The sequence below is a fragment of the Triturus cristatus genome, chromosome 6 (assembly GCF_964204655.1).
Source record: "Triturus cristatus chromosome 6, aTriCri1.1, whole genome shotgun sequence".
Taxonomy (NCBI): Eukaryota; Metazoa; Chordata; class Amphibia; order Caudata; family Salamandridae; genus Triturus; species Triturus cristatus.
Window position 1 is genome coordinate 28,683,081 of NC_140589.1, and position 23,682 is coordinate 28,706,762.

Below are 23,682 nucleotides of genomic sequence, written 5' to 3' on the forward strand. Positions count from 1 at the left end.
CCCCAGCAGCTCAGTACACAAATTGGGCGGCATTCAGTATCTTTGCAACACAACCATGACCCACTGGGCTATTTTATCCAATACTGGAAATTATGACCGACAACTTGTGCAAGGTTCTCTGCAGCACATACATTAGCGCACTGAGCTAGGAGAAGACAATAGGAAGCTCTGATCTATACGTTACGCACATTACTATGCAGGAAGGAACACATTAACCCACCAAGAATTGTCCGATTCAGACTTATCACCAGCAGGTTACACACTGCAAGTTTTTAATCCACCTGAGTGATCTTACTAGTATTATACTTGGATACTTGCTGGATACAAGTAGATTCCTGCAGCAGGTGCCTTAACACCATAAACTACCTTAAAATAAAATCTGCATGTGATCAATTAAGTAGCCTAAACTGCTTCACTGTTGCATTTTTCCGTGGTCTCAATTTCTTTTGGGGCAGAGGTTTAAAAAATAGTGAGTACATAGGGGCAGAACTCCACTCCTAAACCCCCCCCCGCCCCCAGATTTGGACGCCTTTTACCCCTCACACCCCCAACCCCTTCTAATCAACGGGTTCCAGGAGAATATATCTATTTTCATTTCCAGGGCCTGCATGTTTCACAGTGACAATAGATAACCATGAAAATGTCCATAGTTGTACCATGACTCCGCCCCTCGAATTAGGACAAATCAGTGGTAAGGGGTGAAAGGGCAGTAGCAACTTGCATTAAGTTAGATCGACAGGGAAAAAAACAACAGACATCACAGAGGATAGAAAGACTAACGGCAAGCACAGCAGCAACGGTTGTACATAACAGTAGCAGGACACGGAAATTGCAGCCAGCTGTAGGTGTTGAAAGCGATACATCAGCCACAGCCACAGTCTTACCTGTGAAGCGGCAGCAATTCCAGGGGCCCCCCAGGTCCGCTTTTGTTTCATTTCCACTTTTAGTCTTCCACAGTTGAATTCATCATCCCACGCACAGCAAGGAGAAAGTCCCTTGTGGCCCCGCCCGGCCGGGGCCCGGGCGTGCGCACTATCATTACCAACCAATTAGAGGCCACGGTACCAAAACGGCACCATTTAAATAATGAAGAGGCCATGCGGCTGGCCGTGGCATGCGAGGCGCGCACCATTTAATTTATGGGGTGGACGCCGCCGTGCGCACTATTTAATTAATGTTTGAACTTCAATCATGCGCGCACAGACTTGAGGCTTGCTCGATGGCTCTGCTGAGATGGAGTGAGGGGGCCCCTCGAGCGCAGGGGCTCCACCACACTGCGGGGGCCTGTGTTACGCCCCAGGAATAGGGAAGTATATAAACATCGAGGACAGAATATCGAATCCAAAACACCGAATGGCAAGTAAGTCTAGATTTTCTATACCTAACTCCACATATAAGTACCTGCGCAGTACAAGGTACACAGATGTGGAGTTGGGAATAGTGTATCTATACTTCCTCTATATGCACTCACCTTTTGCTATTTCGGTCTTCCACATTTTGTCCTGGATGTTATTGTATCTCGATATCCTGAGTCTCGATAATCAGCAGTACAATTGCATGTGTGCCAATCTATTATATCACACAGTGGCAGTCACCCTGCACTTTACGTTGAAAAAGCATGCTTTAAAATCGGTCTATAACTTTTAATCCCTTGGACGGATTTGCACCAGAGTTAGAAGTTGCTTGAATAGTCAGCGAAAGTCCGGCATGCCAATTCATGTATAGATCCATGATAAGGGATGGGAGGGTTCAATAACAGTTAAGGGGCGGTAGAAGAAAGTTGTGTTTTCCCATTTTAGCTCACGTAGGGAATTTTACTTATGCCTATGGACCAAGTCACTGAACGAATTTACACCAAACCTGGCATGAAATTGAACTTTACTCCGAAAGTGGGCTTTTCTGTGCGCAGTTTAAATCCATTCAGTAGATTTCAATATATGTGTTTTTATAAAAAGTTTCCAAACAGGCTTTTACAGGTTTAACAGAACCCCCACTTGCCGCACCAGCTCGTCTCTACTTCTCTCGGCCCGAGCACGGGCCGCAACGTAATCTTCAGGTGCTGCTGGAGCACCATAAAGCCACAGGAGACCTCCCGCATTGCGGGACCCTCCACTTGCCTCACCCACGCAATCTTCTCTACTTCTCTTGGCCCGAGGAGGGGCCGCAACGTAATCCTCAGGTGCCGGAGTACCATAAAGCTATGCGAGGCATCCTGCAGTGCAGGACTCTCCACTTACCACACGAGCTCTTCTCCACTTCTCTTGGATCTAGGATGGGCCGCGATGTAATCTTCAGGGTCCGGAGGCACGGCAAAAAGTGAAAGTCCCTTGTGGCCCCGCCCGGCCGGGGCCCTGGCGTGCGCACCATCACTATCAACCAATTAGAGGCCTCGGTACCAAAACGGCACCATTTAAATAATGAAGAGGCCGGGGCCGCAGTGTTATTCTTAGTGGATTTCCAGAGACATCTTTTACACTTCGGCACGCCCAGAAATTCTCCCAAAAATACTTTGAAGCACACAGAATGACCGGTACATATTTGTAGAATGTTAAGGAGCTATAACATACCAACTGACCGGAACTGTAATGTACCATCAATCATTACACTGCAACGGAACAAATGAAATTTTGGAGCATCAACCTGAGTCCAGTATTAAACCCAACACATTCTCACCTGCAGGTATCTCCTGCATCCAACAACGCTTAAATGTACTTGCCATACAGTCATCTATCAAAGGTCTTGCAACAACACTCACAAGCCAAGAGAGGAAATGACCCCTCCCTATCGGTCTGCTTCTATAAATGCCTAAACCCCCATCAGCACAGCACAAAGATCTCTCAGAACTCAAATGCATAAAACACTGTACCAAAGCCTCATGCTAAGGAATGAGTAGCCAACAACTCTCACCAAACCCCTCTTCTCAGGCAACCGTCCCTTAATCAGTTAAGGAAATATATCTACGGTAGGCATACATCAGTGTAGCACAGCCTTGCAGTTGGCTATTTATTACCTTCCAGAGAGCGCAAACCACTCCACACACAACCTTACAGAATATGTCACTCAAAGCACACAAGAGGACAGCAGTGCTACAAAAGATGCTCGTTACAACAAACAAATGATGGACGGAATGCTGACAATGCAGACATTCTCCCCTAGTCAAGAGATCTAGGTTAAATCCATCGTTCTTTTGCCCACTACGCCACCCCAGTTCAGACATGGCCATATGCAAATCAGTCTTGACCCTGTGCCTCATGGGAACAGTCCAGCCCGAACTGCCAAGCCATGTCTTCCCTGGACCGGAATCAAGCATCCTAGGACCGGTTTCTGGCTAATCAGCCGTCATCAGCCAGGATAGCTTGACTCCAGTGGCGTAGTGAGCACGGGACCCACATCTGGGCATACCCATCCCACTTAGGGCAAAAAGCGTTACAACAAACAAAAGATGCTCAGCAGCACTGACACTTCACCCCGAAGAATGATTAAACGCTCCCCTGCTTAAAATGAGATAAAGATCAGAGTCACATGGCACGGGCACCCATACACAAAGTACATGACACAGACCTCTGGCAGGCTTGAGCATATCACAATCACCCCACTGACGTATGTGGACAACAACAAAAATCACCAAAAAATATATTTAGCATATTAGCCTCCCCTATCCGAACACGACGACATAACAGCCTCCAGTCAACGAGAAATCCTAGAAAAGCGCTGAAACGGTGCCCAGCCTCAGAAGGAACTACAGGGCCATGTATGTAGCAGAAGCAAAATTACTTAGCTATCAGAGACAAACTGAAAAACTAGCAAAATGTTTCCCTCCACTAATTAACTAGCTGTAACGCCGACTTGCATGAAGGGTCACGGCTTACAGAACATTATATCTACAATACAGTAAGAGCTTTTTAATCTGGATAATTGGATAGGGGAAATGCTTTTACAATAAACGCCAGATGTCTGGCCACAATCATGGACAACTCTAATGCCCCCGACATTACTGAAGAAGTCTCTAATTAAAAACCCTATCGTCATGTTGATGCACCTATAATGCCTGATAGGAGGCCGGGGCTTTGTTAGGTCTGTTAGGTCTGTGGAAAAGCCAGACAAAGCATTGAAGCGTTAACGTGTGTGCTCTTTTGTGGCAAAAACCACAGCCAGGTACAGAGAATGCATCGCACAATGTATAAAGGGATACTGATTCAATTACCGTATTGGGCGCGGGTGGGAAAAGCTGGTGTGTGGTGAAAATAAAAGCAGCGCGATTTAACGGGAGACGCGGCGGGGGAGGGTCGGAGGAGCGTCGCGGGAGGGGGGCATGGGTGGGGAAAGTTGGTGTGCGGCGAAAGCAACGCGATTTAACGCGAGACGCTGACCAAGATAAAACAAGTATATGCTAAGAAAGAGAAAGGACCTGAAAAGTTGAAGCCGGAAGTCGCGGGAGGGAGGGGGGGCACGGGTGGGTAAAGTTGGTGTGCGGCGAAAGTGAAATGCTACCGCCGGCCACAGCTTGCAGTGCATGTGCGGGAGTGGTGCTCGCGCAGCAGTAATCACGCCATATGGCACCTCTGCTCAAGCGCGCGCCCGCGCACATGCACTGTAGTTCTAGGCTGGCCTGGTAGCACTTTTTGGAGCCCTCTCAATAAGTCTTGCCAGACCAGCGCATGCGCTGGGTCAGGCGAGACCTAAAAATATTTGCAGCTGGGCGCAGCACTCACCAGCAGGCTCTTCACATTGATGGGGGACTTGGGGTCTCTGATGATGGCCTCCAGCTTCTCTGGCGGTTTACCATACACTTGCCTGGTGGAGGTGGATGTGTGCTCCCCTGGCCGGTGTGCCCTTCCTGCCCAGGCCTAGTGGCAACGCCCTCCCTCTCTCAGAGGCGCACGGCGGAGAGAACCACTCTCCTGTCTCCTAGGGGTTCTGCGTGTGCCTCTGACACATCGATCCCTGCGGTGTGGAGGTCCCCTGCTGCTCCCCCTAGGCTCTGGGGCAGAGCCCCGGCTGCATGGCAGAGCCCACCTATCGCTTCCTGCAGTGGGCAGAGCGTTGCCGTAGCGGCGGCTGCGTATTTCTTCAAGCCCAGCCCTTCTGCTGCAAAGTAGGGGATTCTGCTCCTGCAGAGTGACCCACCTGGATCCTGCCCGCTCACTCCTCCATGGAGCCGCGGGCGGTGGGGAAGCCCCTCTGCCATCCCGGGGCGCACTGCCAAGGTTGTCCTGCAACACACCTTGGCCGCAGCGTACAAAACCCTGGCGTGTGGTACACCCTGGGGCCGCAGACGACGCAGGGCTCTCCTAATATCGTGTGCCACTACGTAACACACCTTGTGACGTTAACTTGAGTGATTCACATTCGGGGGGTCTGACCATGTGGCCGCCATTGTCCATGCTCAATAAAGAAAAATTTCACATGTGAAGGACATCTAACCTGAGCTTCAATTGGAATTCCATAGAGCATATTGTCAAGCCCATTATCGCTGTGAGCTAAAGCGGCGATAATTTTATCGCCTGTCTTGATAATATGCCCCATAATCTTTTGTCGGAAATGAGCAAATGTACTTCCTACATTAAATGTAACATTTACAGTCCAATATGGAGAGGTAGTCAAGCCATGTTTGAAAAGGGGAGACAAGTAAATATGCACTTGTTTGTAGGTCTAGTTAGGGATGATGGAGAGCCACCCACAGCTGAATTGTCTGAAATGCTGAAGAGCAAGGACATTTTTAGGTATAATTCTGTGTCACTGGCATATTTGTGGTATGATATGCCTGCAGTGTAAAGTAAAAAAAATAAAACCTTGAGGAACATTTCGTGAGAGAAACATGGGCCAATAAAGATGTTTCCGACGTATGTGAATGATTCATCCAAGATGAGAAAAATTACAAGCCGGAACTATATAGTGAATTACTGGGTTTTTCAGAACTCAGCGGTGCCAGGGAACACACCCTAAGACTTCGAGTTCTTCCTGTTTCAGACTACAGAAACACAGAGTCTTCTTGGTGAAGTCAAAGATCGTATTTATTGGCTGCAGCCAGTAACAGGTATCCTAGAAGTACAACACGGTGTATATTCTCAGGAGACTGCTCAACCTTACAAAGCCAGCCCTCTCTTTTTATACAAAATATTATGCTTTAGGCAAACATTCCTTATTTTACAGTTAACCATTCACATATTTTCGCTACAAAGAAAAAGCAAAGTCACGATGACAAGCCCATTGTCCAGCCCTTAATCAATTACCCGGCAAGGCTCAGTACATTCATCAGATATCGACAGACCCCCAATATAAACGGGCACCTCCTCCTCGTAAAGCAAGTCATAAAGAAGGAAACAGGGACAGGTGTGTAGAAGATTAACCATGGTTTGTGTGTGATCAAAGGGTTTTACGATATGTTGGGCCTTGATACTAATCTCATTCGGCCACTGGGAAAGGAACTGGCCGAACAGGTTTGGCTTCAGGCAGTGGAGTCAGCTTGCCCAGGTCACCGAAGAGTCAACGAAGGTGTGCGTGTCCTTTAGACCCATGCTTGGCTTTAGTTCTGGGCCTATGTGAGGGCAATCACAAAATGGCTGTCGTTGTAAAATGGAACCCGAGTTTCAGGACGGAATCTCCGATTTCAGGAGATCTCGTCACTCGAATATGACGCAAATGCTTGTGCATAGTATCCTAATCATTCTCAGTCCGCTGATACCAAATTCGACATGGTAGAACCATGTTAAATACGTGGTTCCGAAATTTACAGTACCACAGACCCTCCTTTTGCCCTTACATAGGCAATAACCTATACTCAAGCTAATCTGAGTCTAGGTCTTTATTCATAAAGTCATGGAGATGTTGTTGTAGCATCATCCTATTACTTAGCTCGTCTCTTGATACAGGTTTCCTTACACACGATGTAGCACAGAGGCCACAAATTGCAGGGGCACACTGTACACATAGACAGAACAGGAAAAGAATGGCTAAGATCATCCCAATGACTATCAGAATCTTCCATCCCCAGGCGGATATCAGTTCCCAGAACCACCCCATCAATGACCAATCTCCTTTATCCACGTGAATAGATTCGGAAATCTTATGCAGTTTGGAAATGGCCTGGTAAACTGTCGGAGCGTTATCTGGAATGAAAACACAGCAACTTGATTGGATCACTTTACATACCCCACCTCGGTCTGTAAGTATGACATCTAACGCGACCCTGTTCTGAAGAGTCATAAGGCGATCCGACTGGAGCTCAGCAGTCAAATTACTAAGGGCACCGGCGGTTTCAACTACCGTGGATTCAACCACCCTTGTCAATTGCCTTATGTTCCTGCTGTTAACCATAGGACCCCAAAACGGCAGAGAACCCTTCACGAAATCTCCAAATTCTTGTCCTGCAGTGTCGTCTTGACTGATGACACCTCTAACTATCCTTGTCTTATGGTAATCTGCCGCGGTCGTGTAGGTGGGAGGCAACAGGAACGAAACAAAACATGTGCCCGAGAAGTCAGGGGGCAACCATGTATACGCTCTGTCATGGCAAATGAAGTAGGTACCCTTAGCTGCCAGGAACGAAGGGGAAGTCTGAGATGCAAAAACATATGTTTCAGTGCATATACTTCTCCCTAGCTGAGCTCTGGGATTCTTGCCTTTACCTTGCAGACATAGGTGACCCTGATGGGGCACAATCCAAATCGGGGAGGATCTCTTTGCTCGCTGGTTCCCACTCAGAGTAGCTCCATATCCTGTTATGTTCCATCCAATATATGCTAGTGTCTCATCTCTCGGGATAGTCTCATAGGAAATATCTTCCTTAATCATATCTACTATACCCTTAACTAGAGCACTATTCTTAGGATTATCCTTCACAGAACGTCGGGGATTGGCTTCATGAGCATGTATGAACATCGCTCTATATGCCCACACAGAACCATTATGGCTGAAAGGCAGGACCAGATAAGGGATACCTTTTTCAGTAGTATGAGGCATAAGACCACACACCCAACAGTTAGTTGTTTTTACTACTAATTGGTGTTGGTGTAGAAGCTGAATGAATGAATTATTAACAAATTCTAATCTTCTAGCAGACTCGTGTTCAGGCAAAGGGTGAAAAGAATGCGAGGAAACAGTAGAAGGAGGTGTGGGCTGTACAGTGGGTGCAAATGTCACTTGAAAAGAGAATAAAACATATCCTATTAAAAACGTTATTACGCTAAGCAATATGAAAATGCATAATATCAAAAATCGTTTCTTTGTCATCATTATACACATTCTGGCTTTGAAATCCATCTGTTTGGCAGTTCTCTCATTCTCAAAAAACTCCATCCTCTCTAATTGCTGCTCGCGGTGGTAGGGTGTTCTATGCTAAGGAATGCTTCTGTCAGTCCAGGGCAACTCCCTTAGACCGAGCAGAACTGTCGACCTAACGTCTTCAGCTGCACTCCAAAGACTTGGGCAACCACGACCCTGCAGCTGAACCCGGATGGCGATTCGAAAAACAAAAATAAGCAAGTTTCTCAGAAGAGAGAGCTGCACTATTCAAAAATAGCAAAGGAAAAAGAATTTTTATTTGTCCATAGTTCTCGGCCTCAAATTATAACGGCTTTTTCCAGGTACTGTCTGGTTCTGGAACAAGAGTTCAGGCTCTGTAGTGTCTAATCGAATTGACGGTGGCACAGCTTCCTGCAAAATGTTGTCACTCTCTTGCTCAGAAATCGTTCCTTTTACACGTGCATCGCTAAAAGGCAGAAAACGAGGCACAATCTCAGTCTCAGAGTCAGCAATCCCCTCCTGGACCCACCGGTCGTAGGGCAAAGGCAAAGGGACCCTCTTGCAGTGAACACCGTGGATCCAGTTCTTTTTCCCTTTCACTCGAACAGCTGATCTCGTTGAGAGAAGGACGAGGTGGGGGCCGGTCCAACGGGGCTCATCATTCTTTGTCCGCTTGAAGTTTTTGACCAGCACCCATGATCCAGGATTGATAGGATGTCCTGGAGCTTCAGAGACCTGAGGCAGAGTATCGTGCATCTGTTGGTGTAAAACACGCAATTTAGCCGTCAATTCATACAAATAATCAAGCAGTACGGGGTGTTCGATCTCACTGAATTTTGCCGGCCTTTTGCCATTATAGCACTCTACTAATCCAGCTGATTGGGGGTGATTTGCAGCGTGGAATTTTTGCTGGATACCTAGCCCTTCACATACTGTTTTCATCACTCGACCCACAAATTCACTCCCATTATCACTCCAGACCATTCTCGGCATTCCAAACCTAGGGAAGAATTCTTTGACAAGGGCTTTAGCTGTGGATAAGGCAGTGTTGTCTTTTAAGGGATATGCTTCTACCCACCTTGAAAAGGCACAAACAACAACAAGTACGTATTTCAGATTGTTGCACCTTTCCATGTGGATGAAATCTAGCTGCAAAACCTCGAACAGATACGTTGGAGGCGCAAAATGACCAGCTGGAGTTGGGGTTCCCCTACCAGGATTGTATTTCAGACACACCATGCAATTCTTGACCACATTCTCTGCACATTTAGGAATTCCAGCATTCTGCCATACTGGGGCCAACAACTTACAAATCCCTTTCACGCTGATATGGGCCATCCCATGGGCCATTGTCACCACTGCAAGCACATACGCATCGGGTAACAACCATCGCTGATGTTCTGATAAGTCAATCCAACAACCATTTTCATCCAATTTACCTGTACTTTCTCTCCACACACTCAACTCTTTCTCTGAAGCTTCAGCTTGAAGAGTCTTCACACTCTCTATCGTATCTTCACACATTCCAACATCACCAACCCATCTTGCAGGGCCTGCAACATACATTCGATTCTTCACATCCTTTGCTGTTTCTTTTGCGATTTCGTCAGCAAATGCATTACCACGACCAACATCATCAGTGACCTTCTTATGTGCACTGCATTTCACAATCGCCACTTGTAACGGCAAGGTCAGCAACTCAAGGAGCTCATTCACCAACTGACCATGCTGTATTTTAGTTCCATGTGAAGTGAGGAACCCACGTTCTTTCCACAATCGTCCAAAACTATGGGCCACACCAAAAGCATACTGACTGTCGGTATATATGGTCACTTTCATTCCTTTCGATAACACACACGCTCTTGTAAGTGCAATTAACTCTGCTGCTTGAGCTGAATTATGTGATATACGTGCAGTTTCAACAATCGTATGCAAAGTCGTGACAGCATATGCTGCAGTCGTATCACCATTCGGAAGCTTGAAACATGAACCATCCACCCATAAGGTACCATCACACTCTACAAGAGGAGTATCTTTAAGATCCACTCTCCCTTTCGTTTCTTCTTCTGTCCTGAGAAGACAATCATGCTGTTCAACATCATCTGTCTCTACTGGAATCGGCAATAACGTGGCTGGATTCAACGTACTGCACCTCTTTATGTGCACATGACTCGCTAACAGTGTCAACTCGTAACCTGACAATCGAGCGCTAGTTAAGTGCTGTGTCTTGGTCCTGTTTAACAACGTGTCCACTGCATGTGGAACCATCACAATTAACGTGTTATTCATTACTAACCCAGCAGACTGTCGAATAGAAACAGCTGCTGCCGCTGTGGCTCTCAAGCAGCTCGGCAATGCTTTAGCTACAGGATCCAAAGTCGACGAAAAATACGCGCATGGACGCTGTTTGTCTCCAAAGGACTGTGTCAACACTGACAATGCACATCCTTCTTTCTCATGAACATACAGTGTAAAAGGCTTCTTGTAGTCGGGGGTACCCAACACAGGAGCCGAGCACAATGCATTACGCAATTCGGAAAAACTTTTCTGACAATCTTCAGACCATGGAACGGGATTCGGTGTATCTTTACAGGTCAATGCTACCAAAGGTTTGGCCAGCAAAGAAAAATTCGGTATCCACTGTCTACAGTATGATGTAATGCCTAAGAAAGCACGTACTTCTCTCTGTGTTTTTGGCACACTCAACTTTGCAATTGCCTGAATTCTTTCTGGGGTCAGTTTCCTTCCCTCCTTCGATAAGAGATGACCTAAGTAGGTCACTTCTTGTCGACAATATTGCAGTTTTGACAGAGACACTTTGTGGTGTAAATCAGACAAATGACGCAACAACGACAAGGTGGCTTCTTCTACAAATTTCCTCAGTATCTGCGGCGATTAGTAAATCATCGACGTACTGAATAAGGGTAGCGCCATCAGGTAAAACAATTGCATCAAGCTGTGTTTTTAAAGTCTGACTATATATTGATGGACTTTCACAGTAGCCTTGAGGAGCACGTTTAAAGCGGAAGCTTCGGCCTCCTAAACTGATGCCAAAAATATCCCTGCTCTCCTCGGCAATCGGGATGCTGAAGAAAGCATTCTTCAAGTCAATCACAGAGAACCAGGTGGCGGTAGCTGGAATCATAGTCAATAGGGCAGTGATATCAGGAACAACTGGAAACTGTGGCACAACTATTTTATTGACCTCTCTAAGATCAATCACGAACCTGTAAACAGGTGGCTGAGAAGGGTCAGTACGTTTCAAGACAGGCAGAACAGGACTATTGCAAACGTTGCCTCTTGTCTCTTCAATTACATCTTTTTCAATCAAATCATAAATGATCGCTAGCAACGCCTTTTCACCTTCATTGGAGATCTTGTATTGGGGAATGCGTGGCAATTTAACATTGGCTTTCAACGTCATAACATATGGCGGTATTTCCAAAAGACCCACATCATTAGAACCAGTAGCCCAAAGAGTATCAGGAAGAAACGACAATTCGGTCGGAAGTTTATCCTTCGACAAATACATTGGAGAGATCACTTTCCTACCCAGTGTAAGTTGTACTCCTGAAGGAGAACAATATAATGTCGCATACAATCTTTTCAACAAATCCAATCCCAACAGGTTTTCACCACAACCTGTCGTCAGAATAAGGGGTGCGTCCAATTCATAAGGTCCAACAGAAAGGGACATAGGACTAGAAATTCGGTTCCTAACCGGGGCGCCAGAAAAACCTACTGAAACATTCATCTTGCCAGACAAAGGCGCGCCAGGGAGTTTTGAGTGCATAATAGAACTCTTTGCAGCACCAGTATCCAACAGAAAAGGCTCTGACACACCTTAACATACGGTCCACTTTGATCTACTGGAACTGAAACAACTCCCTCTCTTTGTCTATGGCTGTCCTAGCAATCATTACCTTCCATATTCTCATCTTCCGCATAGTAGTCGTCAGCATAGTACTGAGCCGTCCTACCAGGTGCATTATTTTGCTGGTCAAAACTATTCATTGAATTCTGAGGTGGAAGGGGACGTGAGTTCTGGTGGAAACTTCCACGTCCTCTACCTCTAGGAGCTTGTTGAACACCTCGACCTCTTGCGCCAGAAGCACCATTCGTACGCTGCAACAAAATAGGACAACTATACTTGAAATTACCCTCCTCTTTACAATATGAACACTGATTGGGACCTACGGGAACACGCAGTCGAGAAAACTCGAACCTTTGCGAGTTTCTCTGAAATTGTTGAGGTTGCTGATAGTTACTCTGACCACCACGTGGCGGATACGCCTGTTGTAAAAGAACCTTCATCTTTAATTCTTTAGTTTTCTTTTCTGCTCTATCCTTCTCATCTTTATCCCTATTTTCATAGTACTGTGCAGTAGCCAATATTTGTGCTGAAGAGGAAACAGCCCAAGAACTTTCTGAATCTTTCAATTTCTTACACAGCTCGGGAAGCATATTATGCACAAATTTGTCGACGAACAACCGTTGACCACCTTCCGTACTCATATCTTGACTACTGTGGTCGATAAACGTTTCCTCAAACCTAGTGAAGAAATCAGACACTGTTTCATCTTTCTTCTGCTTACATGCAGACAATTTATCCCAATTAACATGCATCGCAGGCATTAAAGTTTTCATGTAAGTGATAATTCTAGCAGGGAGTTCTGCTACCAAGGGCTCAGGCTTAGCACCAGCAACTTGTCTATCATTAGCAGCACTAATGTTAGCCCATGAGTCGCCTAGCTCTTGCGCGTGATCTGTATTGCGAATCAATCCCCACAAAGGCTGTGGAACAACATTCCCAAATAACATGTCTATGTCGGCCAAATTCATAACACATGAGTCTGCAGTCTGTGCTAATTCCTTATAATATCCTGCAGGGTTTTTACGGGGGTCAGGCAAAGTCTGCTTAAGGGCTAAAACTTCAGATCGCTTCCAAGGAACATGTACCCAAACACGCTGAAAATGAGCTGGCACAGCAGCAATACCTTGAGCGGCATCAGCCGCAATGGCGTCCTTCCATACCGGAGGGACTTCTCTCATTGGGTACTGTCTTACCTTTTTATCAGAGGAGTCATGTTCAAACAGTGACTGAGAAGAAGAAGGACCCTCAATCCTAAAAGACAACAATGTCGTAACTGCTTTCTCAACATCGGGACCCACAATCGTACCTTTTTCAAATTCAAATCGTACACGGCACAAATCCTGCGGTTTTGCTTCCAAATCATTATCCTCCAATTCCTCACAAAGAAAAACACATTTTTTCAAAAACGTATCTCTGTTTCGGTGCTTCCCATTGACGGAAGACATCCATAACAGACTCCACATTATACCTTGAAGGGTAGATAACCCATTTACGCGCCATACGGTCAAACATTTCTTTCTCTCGAGAATCAGGCAGTTGACTACGCGTCTGCTTACGCTTTGAATCAGGGGTCACACCAGATGACCCGAAGAGAGGAAATATAAGACTAGCAACAGTATCAGTCATTCTCTGTCGCATAGAAGGAGAAGTTGACGAAAGAACAGGAGGAAAAACAGAGGGAGGCAAGGCAGATGCAGATGCAGACGTAGAGGCAGTATCGGGAAGAACACCAGAAGAGGCGGTTGGTTCTGTAGACAAAGTCGTAGGAAGTACAGGTGGAGCAGGTAGCAAAGTCGGTGGCCCTTGAGAGGGTTGCGCCATAGGAGTAGGATCCAACTGAAGAGGAGCTGGCGGTTGTGGAGGAATTTGAGGCACAATAACCGGAGGTTGCACAATTAAATGTTGCGGAGGTGCTGTAGCACTCTGCGCATAAGGGGGTGGCGAACTCAACAAGTGTGACATTAACGGATCTTTCTCCATTTCTTTTGACGCATCTTGCTGAAGAAGCGGCACAACTGGATCTGTTCTTCTTCATTATCTTGAAACTGCAAAGCAGCTTGCATTATCGAGATACCCTTTTCTTTCTTATTTCTCTTTGCTAATTTAATTTCCTTCTGTTTGGCTTCCTTACGCCATAGGCGGAAAGAGTCAAACATCGCCGGCTGGGCTTTCTTCTTAAAGAGTTTAACCTCCAGATTATCCAGAATCTCTGTGTCAAAACTACCATATCGGGGCCACTTTAAAACACCATCTTTCCTGGTGTATCGGATCCATACTTCATTATATGTAAGGGGGCCTATGCCATGTTTCACATATAGTTCATAGGTTGGAGTTCCAATCGGAGGAACCGGACACGAGTCCTCTAATCGGGAATCCCTATTACAACCAAGAGAAAACAAATTTCCAAGTATACTAGAACCAGGCATCTTCGCTCTCTAGTCTAGCTTCAAACTTCAAAGGATTATCGAATATGATAGTCTCGTGAATACACGAGTCCCTCGGCTTTGGTACTTGCAAGTTCCAAATCAAAGATCCCAAGGGGATACCAAACTAAAAACCAAACTAAGGACTGGGAGAAGCTCCACTTATACTTAACTGAGGTATCGATGACGTCACCAGAAGACTGGTTTATCGTTTCGCTCTACCAAATCATCAAGGGTCCAAAACAGGGCGATAGTCAGGGCAGCAGTCCTTCGTAGCCGTCGGGAAGCGGGGAACCTCGCAGCAAAGACTTTCGGACCACGTCGACATCCAGGGGTCGATGAAGTGGCAGCAGCCTTCCTCCAGAACTTTCACACGAAGCTCCTCACGAACCTCTGGCTTGGACCGGTACAGCTGAAATCGCCCTACGTTGGGCGACAACTGAAGTACTGGGTTTTATAGAACCCAGCGGTGCCAGGGAACTTCGAGTTCTTCCTGTTTCAGACTACAGAAACACAGAGTCTTCTTGGTGAAGTCAAAGATCGTATTTATTGGCTGCAGCCAGTAACAGGTATCCTAGAAGTACAAGACGGTGCATATTCTCAGGAGACTGCTCAACCTTACAAAGCCAGCCTTCTTTTTTTATACAAAATATTATGCTTTAGGCAAACATTCCTTATTTTACAGTTAACCATTCACATATTTTCGCTACAAAGAAAAAGCAAAGTCACGATGACAAGCCCATTGTCCAGCCCTTAATCAATTACCCGGCAAGGCTCAGTACTTTCATCAGATATCGACAGACCCCCAATATAAACGGGCACCTCCTCCTCGTAAAGCAAGTCATAAAGAAGGAAACAGGGACAGGTGTGTACAAGATTAACCATGGTTTGTGTGTGATCAAAGGGTTTTACGATATGTTGGGCCTTGATACTAATCTCATTCGGCCACTGGGAAAGGAACTGGCCGAACAGGTTTGGCTTCAGGCAGTGGAGTCAGCTTGCCCAGGTCACCTAAGAGTCAACGAAGGTGTGCGTGTCCTTCAGACCCATGCTTGGCTTTAGTTCTGGGCCTATGTGAGGGCAATCACAAAATGGATGTCGTTGTAAAATGGAACCCGAGTTTCAGGACGGAATCTCCGATTTCAGGAGATCTCGTCACTCGAATATGACGCAAATGCTTGTGCATAGTAACCTAATCATTCTCAGTCCACTGATACCAAATTCGACATGGTAGAACCATGTTAAATACGTGGTTCCGTAATTTACAGTACCACAATAGACATAAAATCTACTGGCGTCCAAGTCGAGTCTTATGAGAGACCATACCAAAGCTGCAGCATATCTAAGGCGACCAATAAACACGAGCCACCATTCAAATATATGGGAGGCATCATCAACTAGTTTCTTGACTGCAACCTGGTCATAAGTCAGACTTAAACTCATCCAGCAGGATATTTATCAAATATGATATAAATTAGTTGAGTGGTCATGAAACTGTCCCGGGCTTTGGCAAGAATTTAAGTCCTGACACTGTATAACGTTTCTTTAGATACTCAGAAATATTTTTTAATAAAGCCTCAAATAACCTGTGTTAAACCTGGCATCTTTTGGCGTGTTTCCCCTGTTTTTATGCTTTCTGACCTCCCGGTTTTGACTCTGTTTTTGCTGGTTTAGTGTCTCTGCGCACTTTCTCACTGCTGTACAGTGTTAAAGTGCAAGTGCTCCTGTTGTAAATTGTATTATGGATTGGTGTTTCCATGATTGGCATATTTGATTTACTGGTAAGTCCATAGTAAAGTGCAATGAGATTACCAGGGCCTGTAAATCAAAAGCTGCTAGTAGACCTGGAGCACTGATTGTGCCAGCCACACGAGCAGCCTCATGAAAGGGTTCTCAGACCTGCCACTGCAGTATCTGCATGCAGATTTTACTGCCATGTCGACTTGGCAAATGCACCCACTTGCCAAGCCCTAACCCTCCCTTTTATTACATGTAAGTCACCCTTAAGGTAGGCCCAAGGTAGCCCTATGGGCAGTGTGTAGTGTATGTGAAAGGTAGCACATGTCCAGGTGTGCGTGACATGTCCTGATGGTGAACTACAGTGTAATGCGTTTTTCACTGTTGGAAGGCTATCTGTCCAATAGGATAGAATGGGGAATACTCTAACATTTTACTAGTATATCTTCCCAATGGGACAAGATAGAACAGGCATTTGCAATGCAATAGGTCTCACATTACTGATAGTTTGAGGTATTGGCGTTGCACATAATAATGCAACGCCAATAGCTCATACTTTCAGTAATACGAGACCTAGTGCATTCCAAATGCTTGCATAGTGAGCCAGGAACCAGCGTTATATGTCTCAGTGCAGTACTGCAAGCTGCTCCTAGAGGTCCCTAGTGAGCAAGGCACCAGCACTGCATGTCTCGGTGCAGTACCCCAAGCTGCTCCTAGAGGCCCCTAATGAGCAAGGCACCAACACTGCTTGTCTAGGTGCAGTACCGCAAGCTTCTCCTAGAGGTCCCTAGTGAGCAAGGCACCAGCACTGCATGTCTAGTTGCAGTACCACAAGCTGCTCCTAGAGGTCCCTAGTGAGCATAAAACATTTGGTCACATAAGGTACTGCACCCTGCAGAAGATATGGTAAATCCACCCTACCCATAATGCATTGCATGTGATGCAGATCGGGATACTCAATCTCCCTAGGCTTCCACGGACAGAATGATTTCACAGTCACAAGCACACACACACACATCACACGCTGGTGGGGCCCATAACACCAACATTCATTCTCATCAAACTATCCGTACTGAACCTGAGGGAGACACTCTGTCTCTAGGGTTCTCTCCGATCTACACTTTTCTTTAAGATGGAAACAACACCTTCCCTGAATTACTTTTCTATTACCTCCATCTATCTTGGCGACGGATCATTTAGTTGGAGTGATTTAATGACTACTTAACACTCAAATATGTACAAAATACACATTTCAATGAAATAACAACCCGACACTTGAAGTTAAAATCAATATTTCATTTTATCTAAATCAAAAGCATGTTAAATCCTAATAAGTCAAATTCATCTTTGTCATATTTACCTATTCTGGCTATTTGTCGTTTTCTAAGTCAGAACCGTCCTCAATGGAAATTGACAGTGTCCCGTTCTATCATGTAAGTCACCGTCCTCTTCCGTCAGCATAACATCAGGATACTGGAATGACGTTCAGAAGTGACGCGTTAGGAAGCTCTCAAATCGACGACCCAATCGACGAGCCTAGACCCTCTCTAGTCTACCAATATTTATACTAAATTTACATCTACAATGTTTCATTCAACAATTTCTCGAATTTTGATTTGCTCTTCCAAGATACATTTAATTTCATTAAGTTACATGGGGAAATTTTCCCATCTGAGGAAAGTATCCTTTATTTAGGAAAGTTCATATTCAAACTAAAGTTCGATACTTTTCTTCCTCATTCAGGGGCCTTGGCATGGTTCCCGGATGACCTTCACACGCATAGATTCTCCGGTCACACAAGGGACATGGTTGCTGAAGTCATTACAGGCACCCTTCTCCATTGTTTCATTAGTGTCGTCATAAATCTAGTTAGGCTTCAGTCGGCAGCCATCTTGTGGCAGGCCCAAATGGTCAACTTAAGCAAAGAAAACACAAAAAACGTAATTAATACATCAACATGATTATAACAGTGTTATTCTCTTGGCAAAACCCATTTGTGTATGCATTTATCTAGCCATATGCGACATCCAAAGCCATTAATACTTGATTATTTAAGCGAAAATCACAAATAACATCACTTTAAGCAACAATTATCGTTTTAATATGCGTACAACTTAGTACACTAATTATTTTAGCCATGCAATTGCATTCCCACATGTATTCTTTCTGTTAATAAGGTTGGTTAATATCAAACCATCAAACCATTAATCATTATAATTAATCATAAGTAATTTTAATAAAGACATACGAGAATGAATTGGATATATAAAAAGAAAACAAATTACCCGCTCCATCAATCCCCCCTTTGGTGATTTTATCACCACAAAACAAAACCCAAAAATTCAATTTGTGTTTCCCCTGTTACGGAAATTCAAAATATTTTCTTGCTCAATTATAGTTGGGTTTCCCCTTCATCTTCTCGCTTAGCTTTATCGTACATACTCTCCTTCCAATCCTCTAACTCAATTTCTTCAAATTCTCTTTCTTGTTTCTTTTCTTTCTTTTTTATTATTTCTCTTTTAGCTTTCTTTTTATTTCTTCTATGTCTACAACACATACATCCTAGTCTAAATATTAATAATACTAAAATCACACACGTTAGTGGAAATAGTATTTTCCCTAATAAAGGACTACCTAGTCTAGCTAAGAAATTCTTAATAGCAGCCATTTTATTACTTATTTTAGTCCAGATAGTTTCAGCTTCCAGTGGTACTATTTCATCATGCAATTCTGTAATATTTTTGATAGAAACTTTTAGATCTTTGACAAGATAACTCTCAGGATTCCTTCAGCTTCTTCTTCTTCAACCACTTTCAGCAAAGTCTCCTCTGGATTTCCTTGACCATTTACCTCTTCTCCTTGTTCAGGTAGTGCCACATACGTCCATTCAGGTGACTTATACTTCTGGTTTGGCTTTCTTGTTCTTTTGTTTTCTTCAGACACCTCTGTCTTTCCCTCTTTTGCTTGGTTTTGGTTTGTCACTTCATTCACTTGTTCAGCCTTTGAGGGATTAACTCGTGTCAATCGATATCTCAGTCTTTTTATCTTGTTGGGCCGAAGATCTCCTTTAGCACTTCTTCTTGGTTTACTTTCTTTGTTGTTTTTCTCCTCAATCCAAGTTCTCTTTCTCAGAACTCGACCTTCTGGTATTCCACTTTCACTGTCCTCAGATTCTGTCTCAATTTGCTTTTCACCTTCAACAGTTTCTTTTTCCATCTCTTGTGTTTTCCCTACTTCTGTCCCTCCTCGGGTCTCCGACACGCAATCTTCCTGCTGGCTACTTGTCCCTTCACCTAACTCAGTGCTGGTTGTCCCTACACCTCCTCGAGGGGTTTCCGCAATCTGTCCCTCTCTCTCTGTACCTGTCCCTTCTTCTTCTTCAAGAATTCTTTCAGGTGGATTTTCTCCTACTCCCTCATCTGGTGTAGAAGTCTCTTCCGTTGAGGTGTTCTTTTCTTTCCTCTTCTTCTTTTTGTGCTCGTCACTGGTACTCGGGACCACCTGCTCGTCTCCAGAATCTGAACTTATATCTGTAATCTGCAGTCTTTTTCTCAGAATCTCCTCTCGTGGGGTTTGAACTGGTTTTGGCCTTTTCTCCCCCCTTTCAGGATTTTCCTTTGCTCTTATTTTCTCATCATCTGAATTAGCACTCGATTCTGAATCAAAATATTCTTTGCCAATGCTGTCACCTGGACTTGGAACTCTCAAGGTGTGACTTGCATGTATCCAGTTCTTCAGTCCAGCGCACTTCACAGCAGTTGTTGTAATTAGAACAACTTGCCTTGGTCTTCCCCACTGTCAGAACCACTGGGCCTTCGACACGAGTAGTTAATGCGATTTACACATATCCAAAAATAAGCTGGAACAGGAGATGTGGAAAATGCACAAAAGATCGCGCTTGGAGTGCCTTGCTGCAAAGAAGAAATTCCAAGATGGCCACCGCGGTACAATCGCGGTAGCGGTCTAGTCTTTATCTTCACACCTGTGTGGAGCCTTGGTGGAATGCGCTCTCCCTAACGAATGCGCACTTCACTGAAGCGTCGCCCGAGGTCGGTGCTGAATTTGCGCGTCTCAAGAAAATCATAGAACTTTAAAGATAGTGATAATTTCAGTTTACAGTAAGGGTTTTGGAGAGTCATAGCATTGTTACCTTGTTCTTGCCCGAAACTTCCCCCAGTCAGGAGATTTGGAAACTCGTGTGAGGAACTCTTCCTGACGTAACTACTCCGCCTCAGCAACTCTTGACAGGAGTTAACTCTAGCAGTCAGAAGGAAGAAGAACACGGAGTCAACTTCGGAAGCTAAGTTATATGTTGTCAATTTTTAGAAAGAGTATTACAAAGAATATATTGCTAGTAGAAAAGATAAATAAAAGACATTGTTACAAATATAAGAAGCGAACACTTGCCTGAATATAGAGAGATAACCGCTAAAGTACCAAGCAAAAGAAAGGATGAAAACAAGATAAAATAGCTGAATAAATTCAATAATAAGAAGACTAATGCTTATTTGAGGAAACATAGAGAAAACAACTACGCAGAACATAAAATTCTAGTGAAGGAAAAGACGGCGAAACCTTACCTCAGCAATATAGAGAAGAATAGAGAGCGCTACATTAAAAAATACTGGTAGGTGAACCGATAAATAGAATAATAATAATTAGAATTAGATTAGGGAACAGGTATTAATTCATTGAATGTTGATATGTCTTAGGTAGAACTATACCGAACCAATAAGAGAAAACCATTCCAGGCAGTCAACTACCAACCACACGAAGAGAGGCTAGTTCAAGAGGATCAAGGGGTACATTCCTTCCCAAGGGTATAACTAATACTTTTAGAGTTAGGTAGACAAGTGCAGAGTAGACTAGGTTGCTAAGTATTGTGCTCTGTTAGTTTCCCTCAGGCATCGTTCAAGAGAAGGTCTAAAGAACGGACTGATCAGAAGAAGGGTGCTGTGGAGGAGATCCGAAGAATCCTGAACCAGTCTCTTCTATCTTTTATTATTTTATCCATTCCCCCTTCCCCCTTTGGGGTTGTTTTAGAGACGTGATCTATTTCAGTCTCTGGAGGATCCTGGAGGGGGCATTGGGAACTAGCATCTCTGTTCCTGTGCAAGTACCCGGTAAGAATTCCTCTGTTGTAGATCCTGACAGAGTGAAGTGCCCACGTTTTAAAACTTGCACCCGGACAGAATGGCTGAAGGAATAAACTTGCAAACCTTGGGATCCGTTTTAGAAGCTATACAAAAGGAGTTAGTAGCAGTTAGAGAGGACAATCAGAGTTTACGACAAGAAGTAATAAATTCTAGGAAAGAAACTGCAGAACTGGCCCAGAGAGTAAAACAACCATTTGGCCCAGGGAGAGAGAGTATAAATCCATCCATTGGAGACCCAAATAAAGTAACCACACAAGTCATACACTCTTTATCCCCAGTCATTCCTTTGGCACCCCCAGAAAGATTTAGCGGAGACCCCCAGAAGGCCCAGGTTTTCATTACTCAATGTTCTCTACACTTTATGTGCCGCCCTTCAATTTTCCCTGATGCGCAATCCAGAGTGGCCTTTGTTTTGTCATATTTAAGTGGTGATGCAGCATTGTGGTCCATGCCCTTGGTTTCACGAGACGACCCACTTTTGCAAGATTATGACCAATTTAAACAAGAATTCCTTCGAATCTTTGATAGACGAAGAATTTCTCAAGCAGTAGATAATGAACTGCTCGAACTACGTCAAGGAAATAGAGACCTCGTGGCTTATTTGGCTCAGTTTAATAAATTAGTAATGGAAACAGACTGGCCAGAAAGCAAAAGAGCAGCAATATTTTATCGAGGCTTAAGAGATGAATTGAAGGACGTTCTGGCGCAAATCCCAAATAGACCTAAAGAAATCTCAGCCCTGATAGACCTGGTTTTAGAATTGGACTTCCGTCATGGAGAAAGGAAAGGCGAAAAAAGAAGAGATTTCAAACCGATAGCCCCACGATTCGACAGAGTAAAAATAGAAGCTGGAAAGGTTGCAGAAGGGTCATTGAGCTCGGAACCCATGCAAATTGGAGCTATAAGAGGTCCACTTTCGAAAGAAGAAAAGGATAAAAGAAGAATTGGCAATTTATGCATGTACTGTGGCTCAAGTGGACATTTTGTGAGAAATTGTCCAAAGAAACCAAAGAATTTCTTTAAACCGAAGGAAAACTTTCAGCACCACCTGTAGAAGGAGTTGGGCAGGTGGATGCTAATCAGGAATCAACTCCGAAAGGACACCAAGTGGCGAATACCTTGCAATCATCGTCACCACACTTAATATTGTCCATGACGATAAAGTTTCAACAAGTTACAGTGACGGGAGTGGCAGTAATGGTGGATTCGGGGGCTACAGGGAATTTTTGTGATCTAAAATTTGCAACCAAGATTGGGTTGAAGGCCATCCCAAAGACCAAGAGTGAGCCAGTCCGAGCAGTGGACGGAACAAATCTTTCCTCCGGACCCATTGTGAGCCACACGGAATTAATGCAAATGATTTCTGAAGATGGGCACAGAGAAGATATCCAGTTTAATTTAATTGATGCCCCACAGTTCCAACTCATATTGGGGTTACCATGGCTCACTGAGCACAATCCAGCCATCGATTGGAGCACCAGAACAATCGAGATGAATTCGAAATATTATGAAAGAAACTGCTTCAAGATGGAAGAAGGAGCAACTGAAGAGAATCCCGCAATCTCCTTGTGCATGGCAGAAGCTTCGGTCTGCGTCATAAATTCACAGGAAATACCTCAAGAATACCAGGATTTTGAAGATGTGTTCAACGAGCAAGAAGCCGAGCAACTACCACCGCACCGTGTTTATAATTGTAAAATAGACTTTGTACCAGGTTCCAATATGCCATGTAGTCGGGTCTATGCGCTGACAGAAAAAGAGCACCAGCACCTGAAAGAGTACATAGACAAATTTCTGGCGAATGGTTTCATCCGACCTTCTCAATCGCCGGTATCTTCACCTTTGTTTTTCGTGCCGAAGAAGGAGGGAGATTTGAGAACGTGTATCGATTATCGAGCAATTAACAAAATTACCAAGAAAAATCGATATCCTCTTCCGCTCATCTCCGTCTTATTAGATCAGGTCAAAGGGGCACAGATCTATACGAAGTTAGATTTGAGGGGAGCCTACCACCTAATCAGAGTGAGAGAAGGCGATGAATGGAAGACGGCATTCAGAACAAGGTTTGGATTATTTGAATACCAAGTTATGCCGTATGGGCAACGCTCCAGCTGCTTTTTAGCACTTTATCAACGATGCTCTTAGCGAATTTATCGATCAATGTGTAATTGTATACATTGACGATATTCTGATTTATTCAGCCGATCAGAGCCAGCATCGGAACCAAGTGAGAAAGGTGTTACAAAAA